Here is an 18,877-nt window from a genome sequence, read left to right on the forward strand (position 1 = left end):
CTCCACCGTTCTGGTCACACAATATGGTTTGACGTTGCACATTTCATGTTAATGAAAATAAACTCATTTTTAATCAACTGGGCTTGAAATTGCACAAACTCGTAAACGTTATTTAAAATTTCAATATTTTCTATATAAAAGCTAAATTAGTAGTGCAGTAGTAGCGAGTATACTAAGGGCCTAATCCAAAATTACTAGAATTATTTATGTACTAAGATAACAAGTATCTATGTCATGTAAAATTGAAAGAAGTAAAATAACAAGTATCTAGTCAAGGTATTCTTATTTTTATTTGTCCATGTTAACGGACTAAATCTCCCTAACGATGTATGTAGTCCAAACTTGACGAAAAATTTAAATAAGGGCCTAATCCATAGTAGAATCAATGATCAAAGATCCAATATGGAAAAATAAATGATCAGGACTTAATCCTTACAAAAGTCAAAGTTCAAAGTTTAATTATGCTTTTTGCTATAAATATATTATTTTTCATATTGAATATGTATATTGACAATTAAATTTCAGAAAAAAATGAATGGGATAATAAAAAAATGGGAAAAAATTAAATGCTTATTTCTCATATCTATATATATAATATAAAACAGTAACGATGGAGCTGAGGTGTCACTTCTTCATTTTTTACTGATAAAAAAATATTATATATTATATAATATATAATATATTAATTTTAGTTTTAATTATATTATTATATTTATCCACAAAAAGATTATTTTATCCGTACTATATCTAAGAGTTATACAAAATTTAAATTAATCCCTAAAATCTCTCTAATTCTCTGCATATCTATATATAATATAAAACAGTAACGATGGAGCTGAGGTGTCACTTCCTCATTTTTTACTGATAAAAAATATAATATAATATATAATATATTATTTTTTATTATATTATTATATTAATCTATAAAAATATTAATTTATCCGTACTATATTTAAGAGTTCTACAAAATTTAAATTAATTCCTAAAATCTTTCTAATTCTCTGCATATCTATATATAATATAAAACAGTAACGATAGAGCTGAAGTGCCACTTTCTCCTTTTTTACTGATAAAAAATATAATATAATATATAATATATTAATTTTAATTATATTATTATATTTATTTATAAAAAGATTATTTAAAGTAAATGTGAAAATAAAATAATACTATTTAATTTATATAGCACCTTTATATTATTAATTGTAATTATTAGATTATATTTTTGTTAATATTTATATGTTAAGATGAATCCGTGCATCGCACGGGCCAAAAACTAGTTGAATATATAAATTGGTAGTGATAATAAAATGGGGTGGGAAGCGAAAAAATATTTGATAATAATAGAAATGGAGAGGAGAATGTTCGAACCTCCAATCAAAAGCTAAATTAGAATCACAAGCCACTTGCTTATACCAACTGAACCAATCAATTTTTATGTTTTGTATTCATCTTCTTTTTATATGTACAATATAAAAAAAAATTGGGTCCTTAATATTATGGGCCCTGGACGGACGCCCCTCATTTCATAGCTCAGAATCGGCCCTGATGTTGAGGAGGATTAAAATTGGCAAAACGAATTTTCATGTCTCATTAGTTTTGATTTTGGGCTCTAAGATTTCATTTGGGGTTAAATGAATGCATGTTCAAGTTTTTTTTTTCGAGCTTCCCATATGAATATCATAATTAAATATAAAATTACGACTAAATCAGATTATCAAACTTAATTCTGATATGTCATTATTTTTCATATATAATAAATAAAGTATGTTTTTACACTCTAATTTAAATATTCTAAACTCCAATTCATAAATCCTAACCCTAGACTATCTTAGACCCATAATTTATAAACTCCAATTCTTAAAGTAGATTAAGAGTAATGATTTTATTAGTTTCACATAATGGTAAATTAGAACTTGACATAAATGTATATGAAATTAATTTTTTTTTAATATAAATAGTGATAAAATTATATAGAAGGGCCTATTTCTTTCTGAAACCCCCTTGACAAAACATTAAAACGTCTATTTTGTTATGTATAAATTTTTACTATTATTAAAGGGGTCTTTATTACTTATTTTGTCTAGAACCCCTAAATTGTCAAGACCAACCCTGATTATAGGACTACCTCCGGCTATCTTAGACAGAAAATATCATTCAAACATTTTTGATTGAAATCTGGAGTGACAATAAATTACTCAAAAGTGATGATCTATTAAAAACATTGGATCCTACAAGAAGAACAAAAGAACAACATTAGTGGAATAGATATCTAGTTTTTTTTTTCTTTGAAAAGAAATAGATATACATATAAACTATTTAATATGCCAATAAAATTTGGATGCATATAGATATAGATATGTTTGGACCCATTTTAATTCAATAATTTTGACTCAATATGAATTCGTGTAAATAATTGTCCTATTGACAATGACTAACCAACAAAACTAGTATATGGTTTGCTTATCTGTTAAGTTTAATCTCAAATACAAAAAATATGCAATTCACATAAAATAACATAATTTGCAGTTATATTTCAATGCTTAACTGCTATATTTCCTTATGTGACTGTATTTTGAATATCAGTTTTTTTTTGTGTGTGTGATATTTATATTCGTGTAGACATTATGATTACTTTGTTTTTGATAAATACCATTTATTGATTTCGTATTATTTTGCTTGTCTTTCCTATTTGTTTCTATCGCATTGTATTGTTTATTTGTTTTTTTAATCCATAATGATTAAAGGTGATAAGAAATTGTATTTTAGTACTTCTCACCAATAGCGAACCTTGGATGATAATTCTGAAAGGAATATATATATATACACACACGAATAAATAATTAAACTTTAGAAAATAATAAAATACTTACAAATTATTCTCAACTCAATAATCATTCATCCTTTAAATACTATAAGTTTGGATGATGAAATTTCTTGTTTTGTCCAATTTACACTCAATTTTAGACCTTTGGTATCTTTACTTGCTCACATGGTATGTAAAATATTTAGGTGTGTGATAGACCAAATGAAAAAACATGACAAATTTAGGTGTGTAATAATGTATTAAATATTTACTAAACAAAGGGAGAGCCATGGCCCTCTTTTTTTTTTTTTTTGAAGAAAACACGCAACTATTATTAAGAAGGAATCAACGAATCGATCAAGAAGGAAGGGGGAACAGACTCCCAACTTCCCGGTCCAGACAAAGAACTCATTACCCGTGCTAGAACATGAGCAGACAAACTTAGTCCTAAAGAAGTTGTGTTAATGCTTCTGATAAAGATAATCCTTCTAGTTAACCTAATTCTGGTGATTATGAAAACAAGTTTTTGATTGAATTGATGTCCCATGAGAATCGAAAGAGAAAAAAGAACACGGATTCTTCTGATAACAAGTAAAAGTAGGGTAGTGGAATGATTGTTGAGAAGAAGACAATAAAAAAATCAGCAAAAAAAAGTTAGCGATTTTTTTTACGGTAAATCTCATTTGGAGGAATTTTTCATGACAATGAATTTCATTTAAATTTTGTTTTTTTTCCGTATTGTCTTGAATTTTTTTGTTGCATGTTGTTACATCCGTATTTTAATTAGGGCCGACTTCGTAATTAAATACTTTTATAGCCTAATTAAATAATTTACATAATTAATATTTAGTTAATTAATTGATTTTTTATTAATTAAATTGATTAATTCTTAATTATATTAATGAGTTAATTTAATCAAGTTGACACATATAGAATTAGTTTGGCAAATTGGCAGGAGGTCTTGGACGTGAATCAGTGGGAATTGGTAAAACTATTTGTAAACCTTTTCATTTTCTTGCATGTTGGCCTGTTTGGTAAAAAGCTTTTTAGGGTAAAATTAGAGGTTTGAACCATTTTAGAGGTTAAATCTCTAATAGTGATATTTGGTGGAGAGAAATTTGAAAGAGCTTATTGGATCTGAAAAGCTCATTTTAGGAGTTTTTTCAATTAGCTTATTAGTCGACCTCTTTTGAATGACATGTTTACCCCTATTTATTACCCTCTAACTCCAAATAAAATCTTTACTATCTCTTTATTTGTCATTTTACACAAACAACTATTAACAATCAGTTAAGTTTTACCAAATAAGTTTACATAATCAGTTAGCCAAATTAGCTAACCAATTAACAACCAATGTAATAAACTATCAGCTAACAGCTATTTATCAAACAAGATCATTATATTTATTTACTTTTTACATTCTCTCAACCTCTTATATTAAATAGAGTAGAAGAATTATAAAAAGAAAAGAAAAACATAAGAAAATATTGAGGAATGATTATGATTTGTTTATAACCTTATCTAGATTATAGTTGGGAATCTAATTGGATGAGATTTGAAACTTGAGTTATCCTTTTAGAAAGTGTGTGTGACATAGGAAATGATTGATAATTGCATATTGTTTTTAGGGCCTAATTCTAATTCTAATTCTAATTCTAATTCATGATGAATACACGTATTCATTTCATCATTTGCACTCTTCCTCAATCAATCAAGGATCCTTCATTAACCCAAACACTAATATCAAGTTTAACCAATCATTATCATTATTACCACCTATACTTTATCTATTATTAAAAGAAGCGATTTTTTTTTTCTGATGGTCAAATCAAATTCATTTCTCTAATATGCATGATTAAAAGTACTTGATTGACCAAACCACCCAATAAATATATAATTAGAAATCAAATTGTTGAAGTTTAAATTGAACAACTTTCACACGCATATATATATAGTTTTTTTTTTAACTAAAGCTGACAGAGAAGAGATATCTATACTATAGATATCCCAACTAAGTTGACACCTCTATAAAAAAACGATAAACATACCGACCTCCTAAATTAAAAAAGAAAGCAAAGTAACAAAATGAGGGAATCTCATCCCACCAAACTGAAGCAGTAGTAGTTCGGCCATAATTGGCTAAGGGATCAGCGATTTGATTCCCCTTTTATAGATATGTGAGACGACCAAGTGCAGCGATCCCATATGTTGTAGGCAAAGGAGCCAATCCTGCCTAACCAACCAAGGTACAACCTAGTACGGCTTTGTATGATGTTTACCACATACATTGAGACACTCTCAACTCATAGTCATGTTCATCCCTTGTCCAGCGTCATACGAATTGTGAATATCGTAGCCGCCAACTCATCCAAGTAAGAAAAGGATAGTTGAAGTGGAAAAGCAAAGGCTTCCAAAAACATGCCATTAGGCGCACGAAACACCACACCGCAAGTTGCCTGACCTGGACACTCCATAACTAAAGCATCAGTGTTAACCTTGTCCATCTAGGCGCATGTGGCTGCTAACAAACTGGAATAATTCGAAGGAATCGATACAGTACTGGAATAATCCGAAGGAATCGATATTAGAGTTTTCATTGTTAGACTTCTAGTGATTCTCTTGTTTTACAGATGTAGATCGATCAAATTGTTGGATACGTTGGTTCCAACTCAAGTTGGAATCACTAATTTATCAAAATTCATAATGTAAAACAACTAATTTAGATAATTGAAGAACTAACATATGGGTGAAATTAGAGAGAAAAGCAAAATTGGTTGAAATAATTGAATTATGGTGATGTATGTAAATGAAACACAGCTAGTGCTGAAAATGGCTGGCTTGTCGGCCTCTAAGATCATTTATTTTTCTCCTGATATTTAACTAAAATTGGTAAACATAATTTCTATTTATGGAGTGGAAAATGTTGGATCATAAGAAGGGCGAGAAATCCGATGTAATGAAACAAAAATTCAAAGGTATAATATCTGTCTGTCTGTCTGTCTTGAGAAAATCATAAACAAACAATGATTGATTCCAATAGATATTCTTTGGATTCTACATGAATAATTAAGAACAAATCATTCATTTTATCGAAATTTGATAATCATGACAATTATGGATAAAGGGTCCCTATCCCATCCCATGAGAATGAAAGTGGTGGACCCAAAACAAAAAAACATCATAGGGATCAGTCAATGTGGTTGACTGGTCAAACATAGCAGTCAAAGAAAACAATAAATAATAAAAGTATAAAAATGGGAAAGTGTGCCTGCCTTGTAGAGTAACATCTTTGTGTTAAGTAAAGAATCTTTAATTCTCTTACCCACTATACAAACAAAATCTCCACTGGATTGGATTCATATGATATACTATATCATGAATTATTAATTATTAGGGATAAATGTTTTTTTAAGTATTATTCTAAGTAAAAATAATATTCTTTTGTATTTTGTTTTAATTTATGCAATTAATTTACTTTTACAAAATATATTCTTATTTAAATTGATTTTTTTAGTTTGGAAATATATAAAGTTACTAGTATAGGCGATGGCGAAAGAGCGTGAAAAGAGCAGGGCTAGGTCGTTGGTGATGGATGGTGCGGGCGGCCGATCGGCGCTGGGGCTGGGGGATCGGGCGGCGAGGACGGTGCAGGGTGCGGATCTAGGGCCGGATGGGGGGATGAAGGGGGCCGATGGGAAATCGGCGGCTACTGTTGGCGAAAGACGTGTGAGCGGGGAGAGGGTTCGGGATCGCTCACGGGAGCGTGATCGGCCGGCTCGTAGGGGTGGTGAGGGGCCGGATCCAGAATCGGGCGTGGTAGGCGCAGGTGATTTGAGGGCGGAGAAGGCAAGGGAGTGGTGGGATGTGTCTGTGGAGCTCGGGTTTGACGGGGGCGGGAAGGCTGCGGAGAACGAGGTGCCGGTGTGTGCCGAGGGAGGGCTGGCAAAGGGTTCCGGCGTTGAGACTTGCGAGCAGCGCCTGGGACCTGGTGCGGAATTATCCCGCGCCTTGCAGGGCTGTGGTCCGGATGGGATTGTTGGTGAGAGGCATCCTGCTTCTTGTGCGGTGATGGGCAGTCCTGCCGCAGGAGTGCCAGAAATGGTGGATGATGCCCAGGCACGGAATCCGGCGGTGGCCCCTTGCTCTGGGGCAGCAATTGAGGCTGAGGCAGTCCCGATGGGCGGATCGTTAGCCCAGGGGGCTGCGGGTCAAAATCTCACATATTCTATTACTAATCCAGGCTCATGGAAATCTGTGGATACGGTTAATAATTTCACCTTGGAGAATGGACTAGGGAAATCATCCTGGAAAGATAAGGTGTTAGGGGTGGTCGAGGAGGAACCCATGATGGAGGATGACATTATCGAGGATGAGTCTGAGGAAGTCTTTTCCGACTCTGATGTTGAGGAAGGTGAACAAGAGGACCCGCTGTGTCCTGTGATCCGTCTTCCTCTAAAGATAAACGCGTCCTCAGATCGAAATGGAAATTATCCTTAATTGTCATTGTGCTTGGGAAAAGGATTAGCTTCAATTACTTTGCTCAGAGGATCCAGGCTCAATGGGTGAAGAAAGGGAAGGTTACCATTACGGACCTTGAGAATGACTATTATGTCATTAAATTTACAAGGGCAGAAGATTTTAATGCAGTTGTTAATGGTGGACCTTATATCATTTCCAATCATGTTTTGGCGCTGAGGCCATGTGTCCCTAATTTTAATCCTCATGATTGCTCTGTGAATAGGATCCTTACTTGGGTTAGATTCCCAGGTCTACCTATTGAATACTATAACGAAAGATTTCTGAATAAGATTGGTGGCCTTGTTGGGAAAGTTCACCATGTAGACAAAACTACCGTTGGGGCAGTGAGAGGCAAGTTTGCCAGGGTTTGTATTGACATTGATCTTGCTAAGCCTCTTTTGTCTAAATTCTATGTTCAGAATAAGGTCTTTCATATTGAATACGAAGGTATTCACAATATCTGCTATGAGTGTGGTATGTTTGGCCATACTTATGATGGCTGTCCTAAAGAAGGAAGGTGGTTGAGGAGGTGGTGGTGCCTAACATAGGTAGAGCTGAGGAGAGTCAAGGTGAAGGGAGGAATTTTGGCCCATGGATGCTGGCCAAAAGGTCAGTCAGAAGGAAGCCATGAGCAAATGCTGCTCGGAATCAATCTCCAGATATCAGTAAGGAGATGAATTCTCTCCAAATTGCTCTTGAGATCAAGGTCAGGCCCCTGACATCAAGATTGGTGCTGGTGTTGATTCAGCATCCGGTTCAGGGTCAAGGTTCGGAGTCCTGTCTATTGAGGATGGACAGGATTCGGATCCTTCTAATGAGCATATGGAGTTAAGCATGCCAGGCCTTGAATCTGCCGAGCCAGCTACCATCCTAGGTGACTCTATTAATCCTCTTTTCGACTCTAAAGCTGTTGCCAATGGGAGCTCCCAGATCTTTGGCTCAACAGGAAAAGTGATGACTAATGAGGTTAGTAATTTGAAAACTCTTGTTGATGTCCCAATTGGAAAAACTATGGGAGTCAATAAGTTGAATATGAAGAAACCTAAGGCTAACCCTAAAAAGAACCATAGTTCTTTGGATTCTTGGGATAAAAGGGGGCCTGCTGGCACCTCTTCAAGGCTCTCAGGAGCCCCGAATAAATACCTGGTCTAGGGTGTGGGCCTGTGTCAGTAGTCTTCCTTTCTGATGGACTTTTTTGTTTGGAATGTTAGAGGTGCGGCTAGCAAGGCTACCTACATCCATGTTAAAGATCTAATTAAGCAATTTAATCCTTTTTTTTTGCTCTCCTGGAAACCAAGGTTAGTGGTTCCAAAGCAGATAAGGTGGTTAGAAAGTTTAAGAATTGGAGTTGTGTCAGATCGGAGGCTACTGGTCGGGCAGGGGGGATTTGGCTTTTTTGGAAGCCAGGTCGTGTTAATATTGATATTATCAGTATGGATAATCAATTCATTCATAGTAAGGTGTGTTACCCTGGTAATAAACTTTTTTTGTCACCTTTGTTTATGCCGATCCTGTTTTGACTAACCGAAAAAGGCTGTGGGAGATCCTGTATTCTATAAGTACAAGCATGGTGGATGCTTGGATGGTGGCTGGGGACTTTAATGATATTGCTCTTATGAGTGATCAGAAAGGGGGGGGTAATCATTATGTGAACCGGTGCCTTAATCACAAGCAGAATACGGATTTATGCGGGCTGTCTGACCTGGGAGCCGCTGGTCACAAGTTTACTTGGAAAAGGAATAGCGTGTTTTTTCGGTTGGACAAAGTTTACGCGAATGTTGCTGCGATTTATAGATTTCCCGAGGTGAACGTGCTGAATCTCCCTTTCCGTCATTCTGACCATTGTCCTATCCTCGTTAAGCTGGTTAAATGTCATCGGCTTAAAGGGAATAGACCTTTTAGGTACCTTGTTGCCTGGGAATCCCATCCTGAGTTTAAAAAATTTGTTAAAGACAATTGGCAACCTCATTCTAATGTTCTCCTTGCCGCTGAGGGGTTTAGAAGGAATGTGGTGGGATGGAATAAAAACATCTTTGGCCACATTATCAGAAGAAAAAAATAAACTTTTAAGAAGAATTGAAGGCATTCAACGCTGTTTGGAGATCCGTTTCGATCACAGTCTGAATTGTCATCTTAGATCTCTCCAGAAAGAGTTGGAAGCTGTGCTTAGACAGGAAGAGCTTCTTTGGTTCCAGAAATCTAGAAAGGCTTGGATTAAGGACGGAGACCGGAATACCAGGTTTTTCCACCTTTCTACTATTATTAGGAGGCAGAGGAATCGGATCGATGCTATTAAAGACTCCAATGGTGATTGGGTCTATGAGGATGAAGATATTTGTCGCCTGGCCCTTGACTTCTATAAAGACCTATTTAAAGAGGATGAGGTGGATCTAGATAAAGCCCTCTCTAGGATTTCCTTTCCTAGGTTGGAGGAGGATGCTATTAAGGAAGCTTTCCATCCTATTGACCAAAAAAAATTGACCTGGCTTTCTCTAGTATTAGAGCTACTAAGGCTCCGGGGATCGATGGTATTCCTGCTAGTTTTTACCATAAACACTGGGAAACTGTGAAGGAAGGCATTTACAGTTTTGTTAAAGGTGTTTTCGGCGGATCCAACGATATTAGGCTGGTGAATAAAACCCTCCTGGTTCTGATCCCAAAAGTTGAAAAACCTTCCTCCTTTTTACAAATGAGGCCGATTAGTCTGTGCAATGTGTTATATAAAGCTATCACTAAAATTGTGGCTAATAGACTCCGGCGTATTCTTCCTGAGATTATAAGCCAGAATCAAGGCAGTTTTGTTCCTGGCAGGCAAATGATGGATAATGTGGTTATTGCCCAGGAGATGGTTCACTCCATGAAGATGAAGAAGGGTAAGAAAGGGATTGTGGCGCTCAAGCTGGATCTGGAGAAAGCTTATGACCGTTTAAACTGGAATTTTCTTTTGGATAGTTTAAAGAGAGCTGGTATCCCGGATAGCTGGAGGAGATTGATTGAGGATTGCATTTCTTCTCCTGTTTTTCAGGTTTTGATCAATGGAGATATGTCTGATGAGTTCTCTCCCTCTAGGGGAATCCGTCAAGGGGATCCTATGAGCCCCTTCCTTTTTGTTATTGCTATGGAGAGGTTGTCTCACCTGATCCAAGAGGCTGTGAGTAAGGGGATTTTCCATCCTGTGTCCATCAACAAGTTTTGCCCTCCTATTACCCATTTGTTCTTCGCTGACGATGTGATGATCTTTGTGGAAGGGAATGAGGAGCAAGTTGGTGTGGTTATGGATATCCTTAATTGTTTCTGCGCTGCTTCTGGCCAGAAGATCAATATCCAAAAATCTCAGATGCTCTGCTCTAAGAACATGGATAAAGGCGTTTGTAAAAGGCTAAGTGATTTATCTGGCATTCCTCTTACTCACTCTTTGGGTAAGTATCTTAGGGTCCCCCTCCATAGCGACAGAGTTTCCAAAGCCTCTTTTAAAGAGACTCTGGATAAAACTAATGGGTTGTGTGCTAGTTGGAAAGCGAATTCTCTTTCCCTGGCAGGCCGTCTAACTTTAATTCAGTCTGTCAATTGCGCGGCTCCTAATCATATCATACAAACCTGCAGACTGCCTGAGCCTGTTCTCAATGAGCTTGACAAAATTAACCGGCGTTTCCTTTGGGGAGAGTCTGGAGAGGGAAAAAAGATTCACCTTGTCCCTTGGAAGGAGGTCTGCCAGCCGAAAAGTATAGGGGGTCTTGGCATAAGACAAACTAAGGATAATAACAAAGTCTTATTAATGAAGCTTCTCTGGAGAATGTGGCAATGCCCCTCGTCTCTTTGGGTTCGTCTTCTCTGTGGTAAGTATCGGAAAGACAAAATCTTTGGGGGGCCTAAGGAGAGAGTTGTCAATTGTTCTTTCCTCTGGAAAGGGCTTAGCAATGTGTTTGCAGAGTTCTGCTCGGGGGTTGGCCTAGAGGTGGGTAATGGCAAGTCCATCAGTTTCTGGAATGATACCTGGATTGGAGACAAACCGTTATTAGAAGTGTGTAGCTCCCCCCCGCCTTGTAATATCCGAAACTGGAGGATTGCCGATGTGGTGGACTCTGAGGGGGACTAGATTTGGTCAAAGTTTGATACCTTCTTCAGCCTGGATACTCTCCTTAGAATTAGGGGAGTGAAGATTAGTAATCAAGAGGAAAACAAGGATAGGCATTGCTGGGCCCTGACTAACAATGGAGCTTATTCTTGCAAATTGGCTTTTGAAGCTTTTACCCTCAACAGGTCCGATCCTCTCTCTGATACTTGGAAATCCATTTGGGCCCTTAGAGTCCCTTACCGTATTAGGAGTTTCCTGTGGCTGGGAGTTAAGGACAAGTTGCTTACTAATTCGGATAGGCACAGACAGCATTTGGTGGACTCAGGAGCTTGCAGTAGATGCAGAGGCCATGATGAAACTTTGTGCCATGCTCTTAGGGACTGCCGAAACTCAAAAACTCTTCGGCTAGGACTTAGATCTATGCATAAGAATACTATGGTTTTAATTTCGAGTCATTCGGACGGTCGAATCTTCGTAAATTAAAAAAACGGTGAAGAAACGGTTTAGAGAAACGGATAATAAATAGAAATTAAAAGGAAAAGGAAAAGGGAAAAGAAAAAAAATTGATAATGATCACCGCCTCGTATTTGATTGAGATATATATGTCAAACTTGGCGAATATTCTATTTGATCCTCCATCTTTATATAATCTTTGAAAATTATCCTAAACTTTTAATTTATACCTAAAACAATCAAATTAACTCCCAACTTTTCCTATAGTACGAAATTAATTTCACATACCCAATAATTATCATATATATTAATATCAAAATATAGTCACGGACGTGACACTGCTCTAAGAGTAAAGAGGTGTGGAAGAAAATTCTCCCACACCACATTCTCTCTTCCTTCCTTGCCCACTCTGAGTATGACTGGTTCTCTGATGGTGTTAATGGGAAATTACTGGCTAACATGGAGCATGGTGATATTTTCTTTGCTATCATCTGTCACCAAATTTGGAAGTGGAGGAACGAGGAGATTTTTGGTGATAAAACTATTTTTATTCCTAACTTAGCTGAGTTCTTCTCGAAAAAACTCTCTATTATTACTGAGAGTTTCAAATGGGACTCCCTTGTCAGGTCTACCCAGAAAAGAGATGTCCACCTCGTTGGATGGAGCAGGTCAAGAGATGGGGTGGTGAAGTTGAATACGGATGGCTCCTGCCTTAACAATGGAAAGATTGCTGCTGGAGGTGTTCTTAGGGATGCGGGGGGCGCCTGGCTGTCTGGGTTCACCCAGAATCTGGGGTTGGGCTCTTCCTTTTCTGTGGAGCTTTGGGGTATTCTTTCTGGTATCAAGCTTGCCAAGAGTCTGGGTGTTAAGAGGTTATCTGTGGAGTCTGATAACATGGAGGCCATCAAAATGATTTCTGATAATCATGCTATTTGTCTTAATAGCCGCAACCTTATCAAAGCTATTAAAAGGCTTTGCTCTTCCTTTGAGTTCTTAAAGGTCAGACACATTTTCAGAGAGCAAAACCGGGTTGCGGATCGCTTGGCGGCGGCTGGTCATGAGGGGATGTTAGGCGTTACTACCCTTTCTGATCCTCCTACCTTTCTCTCTTCTCTTCTTTTAGAGGATAGAATTGGGGTTAGCTTTCCTAGGCTGATCACAGGTTAGTTGTTATTTGTTTGTTTGTTTTTTCCTTTCATGTTTCTACCAAAAAAAAAAGTAAATGCTATTAATACAAAAATAATAAAGTCTTTTATTTAAAATTAATTACATTTTTTAATTAGTGTACATTAACATTATAAGATATGTATTGTGGAATAGAGGAATCTATACTATATATAATTACGGAAGCAGAGAGAAATAAGAAGAAGTGTTTTAGAGGTTTTTTTGATGAGTTGTCAACGTAGTAAAAAATCAGATTAAAAATATTTAATTAATTAAAAATAAATATTTAATTAATTAAAAATAAAAAATTTATATTTATAATATATTAAATAATTACTAGCCTATTAATTAAAATAATAAAAGAAAGCAGGAGTTACGGGAAGATGAAAAAACACAAAGCAAAGGAAATCCAAAAGTCACACAAATAAACTTTTATATAAAGCATGATAGATAGTATTTCACCATTATATTCATTGGTCACGATAGATAGTATTATATTTCTGAAGGTAAATATTCGATTTTTTTCATATGTTGTAGTTATTTTGTTCTCAATTATGTTGTTGTTTTATTTTTATTAAACAATAGTTGTTATAGTTTCATCTTTCAGATTCCTTTCTGTTGTTACCCAGGTTCTATACCTCTCGATATCTTATCCATGTTTTCTTTTTTATTTGTCTTTTTTTCTTTCCAAACTGATAGCTTCAATTGAAGAAATCCGACAGAAATAGAAGATGCATAAACAACTAAAACCGGAAAACATAAAAGTGTCAAAAATTACAAGAAATTCTTATGTTTCTCAAGGTAATTATTCAATTTTTTTCATATGTTGTAGTTATTTTTGTTCTAAATTATGTTGTTGTTTTCTTTTTATTAAACAATAGTTGTTATAGTTTCATTTTTTAGAGATGAAATTCCATTTCTGTCGTTACCCAGGTTCCATACCTCTCGCTACCTTATCCATGTTTTCTTTTTTATTTGTCTTTTTTTTTCAAAATGACTAAAATAAAGATTTTATAAATTTGTATTCTTTTTTAGTATATGTTGCTAGGTGTTATCATTTCGATTGCTAACTCTTAACTAAAATTTAGATTTTCGGCTTTATATGAACTCAATTTTTGGCTTTCTCAATTGTGCTGCTGTTTTATTTTTATTAAACAATTGTTGTTATAGTTTCATCTTTCAGAGATGAAATTCCATTTCTGTCGTTATCCAGATTCCATACCTCTCGCTACCTTATCCATGTTTTCTTTTTTATTTATTTATTTTTCAAAATGACTAAAATAAAGATTTTGTATATTTGCATTTTTTTAGTATATGTTCCTAGGTGTTATCGTTTTGATTGTTAACTCTAACTAAAATTTAGATTTTCGGCTTTTTATGAACTCAATTTTTAGTTTTAATTGAAGTTAGATTAATTTTTCTAATTCGGAAGATGTTGAAATCCACTCATTTTTTTAGATTTTCGGCTTTTTATGAACTCAATTTTTAGTTTTAATTGAAGTTAGATTAATTTTTCTAATTCGGAAGATGTTGAAATCCACTCATTTTTTTAGTTTGAGTTTAGCTAATTGATATGGATTGTATTTTTTATTTTTATTCATTTTGGTACAAATAGATATAAAGTTTCACACGATAGTTGTTCATTGAAGTTTGAGACATATTAAATAAAATATTAAAGAGATATTGGAATATTATACTTACAATGAAGTTTATTTCAATATAAATTATGTTATATTATTATTATTATTATCAAGAAGTTATTTTTTCCCAATTTTCTAGACAAGGAGATTGTAAGCGTCTAATACGCTTGATAAGATGTTTATTCTTGAAGAATGTGGATTATGCTAGATACGAATTCAAAATCAATGTAAATAAAAATAAATTTTGATGCTCAAAATCCTAAAAATGTACATTAATTATGGATATTGAGATAATTGCTTTTGCAACATTGGCTTATATAATTTTTAACTATTATATTATGGTTCCTACAAAATTGTTAGTATTTCAAGAGTTTTTAACAAATGAAAATGAAATATGATCATAGGACAAATTATTGAAAAATATTAATTAAGAAAATATTATTATTTGAATCTCTTCAAATTCTCAAATGTTGAGCATAATGATTCTAATTAATATAATTAATTTTACATATTAATTATAAAACGTTTTTTTTTACTGAGTGGTTACAATTGCAATTTAATTCTATTTAACTAAAATTAATTTATGGACTTAATACTTCATTAAGAAAAAATAAAATGTTTAATTAATGGACAAAAAATATTTTCACTCTCCTCTTTATACGCTTATGTCTCGACATTCTCTTTTATTTTAAAAAAAAAAAACGCGAGAGGAAGATGGTTCTCTCCTAATTATCTTTTTCGTCCCTTCATTTTTTTTTTCAATTCTTTTGTTTGTTTTTCTTACTTACAAAATTCAAGAATATATAATTATTAGAAAATATTAATGAAGTCAAATAAGTGATATCTGCGAGTATGTCTGATATTCTATATAGTGAAAGAATGAATAACAAATTGATCGAATGTCTTGATGAGATATTACGAGATGAAAATAGGAGAAATCATCATCTTAAACTGATTCAATTAGGTATATTGGGTTACTGTAGCAGAATGAATAATTGAATTCGAATACTTGGTGATCATGAAATTCCATCAACCAAAATAATTATCATCAAGATGAATTTGTGACTAATTCTTACGAATTTTATTTTTTTTATATGTAACATATTGAATTGATAAAGTTTCTTCATATGCAACATTAGAAAAGTATTAATTGTAATAGTTTATAGTATAATATATTGATGTTGCTTCCATTTTAACATAGATTGTAATTCTTTTGTATCGTAGATATAATATTTAATTTTAATTGTAGTTTAATTCAATTTTTGGTTTTTTATTATATTCTAATATATTTCTTAATTAATCTGCTATTTTATTATTATTGTTTCACATAATATTTGGAATATGAAAATGTATTAAAATTCATAAAAAGTACAAATCATTGAATTTTATAAAAATAAATAAATCATTCATCTTTAGTTAAAATTCTATAAAAAAGTAGTCAATTATTTTTAAAATTAATTTAATTTGAATTATCATTAAAAAATATATATTAATTTCAAATATACATAATATAAATTTTTTTCATAGCATGATATAAAATTATTTAAAAGTAAATATGTCAATTTATTTGTTTATCTAAATTATATAAAAGTTTCATACCCCGTGCATCGCACGGGTTTTCGACTAGTATTATTTTATTCTCAACGTTTATAAAATAATCAAACTTATACTAACTAACAACTAACCACAAACAACTTATTGTAGCATCTAACATCAAACCAAATAAATCTTTATTGTTTTTCTTTATCATATTACTCCCATCATAACTTAATTCATTAATCAATTATGTTTTAACTATATGTATCACCATCCGTTTTTTGCTTTTTTTTTTTTTAATGGGAGCGTTACTAGAAATTTTTACGAATTTTTATAAAAATATAAGAAACTAATGTCTACATACAATTAAATGTAGAAATGGAGAAATTGAACTAATTAAATGTAAAATTAAAATTGAGAAATTGAAAAATTATTGTGTCTGGTTTTGTTGGATTGGTGTTGGGACACTTTTTCCACATAACTTAACTACAAGAACCTCTCAACTTCAACTCACACATCTCAAGAACTCAAGTTTTATGTTTGTTATGGAATTTAAATTCTTCAATTCCAGAGAATAATAACTTTTTGTTTATTTCAAATGAAATTAATAATAGCAAAACATGAATGATGACTTCCAAAGAATCAGAAACTTTGTCTTGTTCTGAAAGTAAACTTAGTAAAGAAGATTCCAGAACTCAAATTTTATTGCCAACACCCAACAAATTACATGAGCTTTCCCAGATGATTTCGGAAGAAATTCAATTACAAAAGTTAGAATTTTGTTTTTATTATTATTAAATTATGATTGATGGTTTATTGCAGGATAAATTATTCTCATTCTACTATATTTTATCTCCATACGATATCATTAAGTTCATTAAACTTTAACAAGTGACATAAAATCATTTAATCATTTAGTTTTACACTTTTTGTAACATTATTATCACCAAACTTCAATTAATGTTTTAAAAATTGATGATATTAAAATTTTAACATCTAAAAATTAAAGTCGTTTGGAACCATATTTATTATACAATCATGTTTCCGATTCTCTAAGTCAGTAATTTCGAAGTTTTCTCTTTAAACATTCATATTCTCATTCTCCCCTAACTAAATAACATCATACGAGTCATATGAGAATAAATGTGCCTTCATCTCAAGCAAACAATGATAGAGTATGATACTATTTTATAAATGGTGTGACTAAAACTTTTAAAACTTTAAGACTATTTTAGTACTTTATTCTTTTAAATTTGAAGAATCATATATTTTAGCTATTACATTTGCCCTCTAAACATGTTCAAAAAGGTTGATTTCCCTGAATTTTCAAAGTGTACTGATAGCCCTATCAACTTGCTTAAAATGTTACTATATCCCTATCAACTTGCTTAAACGGCAGTCAATAAATCATTTGGTGGCAAAGAAGTAAGTTGCACCCAAAAAGTGTATTACTCGCACCCTGAAAAAATAAAAACGATCAAGATCGGGGGTATGATGTTCTAATATCGGAGAGGAAAGATTTTATAGTTGAACAAGTAAGTACTTCCTTTTTAATACGTTTTAATTTGTTCTGTAAATTATTTTCATCAATTTCAAAGCATATGCAGTACACATGCAACTTACTTTTTTCTTCTACAACTGACAGCTAATTGACTGCATTTTAAGTAAGTTGAAGGAGCTATCAGGATATTTTTTAAACAAGTTAAAGGGACTATTAGGATACTTTAGAAGTTCAAGACTTTTTGGATAAATTCAACGGCAAACCTATAATTTTTAATGCAAAATGAAACTTTTTATACATTAATGGGATAAGGTACCAAAATAGGTTTATGATTTTTAGGAAAGTATCAATCTAAACTCAATGTATAACATAACACAAATATAGACTTAAAGTTTAAAAAATAGTACCAATTTATCGTTCCTATATTAATTAATGTGCGGAGAATTTGAAGTTGACTTATAATATCAAATATATAAACTTGGCCATTGCAACTTTCTTTTGTTTGACGTAACCTCGAAAAAGATGAGAAAACTCAAATGAAATATGCAGCAACAATCGTGATTCTCATGTTTAGTTCACTGTTCCATTGACAACTAATTGACTAACATTTTTTAGGAGGGAAAAAATATATTAAAGGATACAATACAAGTTGATTTAACTGTTCAACTTACTTATTAGAACTTAGAAGCAATTAGTTTAGCCTAAATGGAGACCTTTTTACAATGAAAAGGATGCCGTTTGCGGTGGCTCCTTGACCTAACCCTCATCGATTTCCATGGCAGCTTCCGTGGCTTCAACAGAGGACAACTCCTTTTCTATTGTTCATCTCTTCTCACGACAATTAGCCATCCTGATGTGTCTATAACTCAATCAGAAACAATTCCACAACAGCACAACAAGCAACCCATTATCGAAACATCTATACCTTCCTCCTCAAGTAATCATAGTGTCTCTAATGCCCTAGTTGGTAATCCTAATTCGACTTTTGCCTCCGAGAAACTGATCATCATATAAGAAGGGGGCTTTACAGTCATCAAAATTCAGCAATCCGTTTACAATGACGTTTATTAGTGTGCCAACATTCGATCATAGGCAGAATTACACTTGCAAAAGGGGAATCCTCATGGAAACAACCAGACTTGAAACTCAAACTTAATAGGATTTGGAATTGTACGATGGATTGG

The sequence above is a fragment of the Euphorbia lathyris genome, chromosome 3 (assembly GCF_963576675.1).
Source record: "Euphorbia lathyris chromosome 3, ddEupLath1.1, whole genome shotgun sequence".
NCBI lineage: Eukaryota > Viridiplantae > Streptophyta > Magnoliopsida > Malpighiales > Euphorbiaceae > Euphorbia > Euphorbia lathyris.